This window comes from Sardina pilchardus, chromosome 2 (genome assembly GCF_963854185.1).
Source record: "Sardina pilchardus chromosome 2, fSarPil1.1, whole genome shotgun sequence".
In the NCBI taxonomy this organism is placed as follows: domain Eukaryota; kingdom Metazoa; phylum Chordata; class Actinopteri; order Clupeiformes; family Clupeidae; genus Sardina; species Sardina pilchardus.
The window spans coordinates 6731599-6733237 of NC_084995.1; the positions used below are offsets into that span (position 1 = coordinate 6731599).

General features: G+C 32.3%; 1 protein-coding gene across 1 annotated transcript in view; it reads right to left on the reverse strand.

The window, feature by feature from the left end:
• Nucleotides 1–1572: 1572 nt before the first annotated feature.
• neurod6b (neuronal differentiation 6b) overlaps nt 1573–1639 on the reverse strand; it is a 1571-nt gene continuing 1504 nt past the window's right edge. Inside the window, exon 2 of the mRNA XM_062553549.1 lies at nt 1573–1639. This exon is cut by the window's right edge and continues 1137 nt beyond it. The gene's annotated coding sequence lies outside the window, so the exon portion shown is untranslated.

Sequence of the window (1639 nt, forward strand, 5' to 3'; positions counted from 1 at the left end):
TTAAACACTTAAAACAAAGCTGTTCTACTGGACCTTTGCTCTAGCTAATTAACCGTGCTATGTAGCCTGCTTTATCAACCTTGGAATTTAGGCTATAGCCAATTGTTTTAGACAACGTCCAAATATTTATGGAGATCCGATAGTCTATGCGATTACTTTTTGTCGTGTTTCTGTAATAACTCTACAACGTTAAACTTATTTATGCACATCATTTTGGAAACAAATGTATTACAGGCTTATTCTGACTTGGTAGAGCTTTTTTTCTTTTTCAGCTGATCGAACAATTTAGACTAACTAAACTATATTTAAACTAAACATTAAATCGCGATGGCCTATATGGAAACATTATGCCATGTCAGAAAAAGATCCCTTGCACACAGTTCTTCCTTTATCTACAATTAGCTATATGCTGTCGGTTTACGTGCGTTACCTCCACAAACAACTTGCCATAAGCTATACGCAAGATGATTGAACTATGAACGTAGCCCTAACTTGTAAAAAAAATGCCTATAATTTACCAAGTTACCAAATGTCACATGCTCTTTAAAGAAGATGTAGATTACGAAAGACTTTCAGTGGTTCAGTATTTTATTTGAAATAGACACTCTTTTGATAAATAAATAAATAAATGGATGAAAGTAGTTCAGCACATTACAGATGTCCTGTAATAGACAGCAGGGTCATCACCAAAATTAGAAGAAGAAGAAGAAGAAGAAGAAGAAGAAGAAGAAGAAGAAGAAGAAGAAGAAGAAGGAGAAGGAGAGGAAGAAGAAGAAGAAGAAGACATTAAACAACAATCAGCCTATATTGAATGAATTTATGTAAGAGTAAATTAATGAAATAAAAAAGGTATAAGGAACACAATTATTTGAAACTGTAAACATGTGTCAATAATACAAGTATACAGTACAACAGTTAAAATGTTATACAGGCAAGGTAAAAACGTCACAATGTTGATTTGTACATGATATGTAATAGGCTATTTACATAGTCAACCATAATCAATAACGAATAATAATTTTTTTTAGAGATTGTGTACCAAACAAACAGCCTTCAGCAGCTTTAGACAATTCTGTATTTTTATATTTACCCCTGCACTTGTTATGCTTTTAAAAATACAAGGCATACAGCAGAATACGAAAAACTGCATTTATTTCTGAAACCCAGTTAATCTGCAGTAAGCCAATAGGCTATATGTTTAGCCTACTGAATTTCATGCCAGATCACCCCATCTGTTAGACTTCAATCGTGTTAAATTCTGCCTGAAAGTGGATATCTCAGTAATGTGATTTGTCAGTCGGTTTACTTTTGAATCAATATACATTCAAGGTTTTCACCTCTTAAAACAGTAGTGCGATGTGTCATTGGGACTTTACAGTAGGATATAGTTCTCACAAAAATGTCGTTTTGTTTGTGTCAGTTAATACCAATGCATGGTTGCATAGATTATTTCTTCCTTAACATCAATTTATTTCAAACATTTCTTCAAAATCAAAAGCAGCATTTACTACAAAAAAACACTGATTGCATCATTACATTTGATTGCACAGACTTTGCATTTATTTCATACATTGAATAAATACAATTCAAACCTTGTAATACAAAATCTGAAATGAAAAGAATTAACCTAAATTCTTGT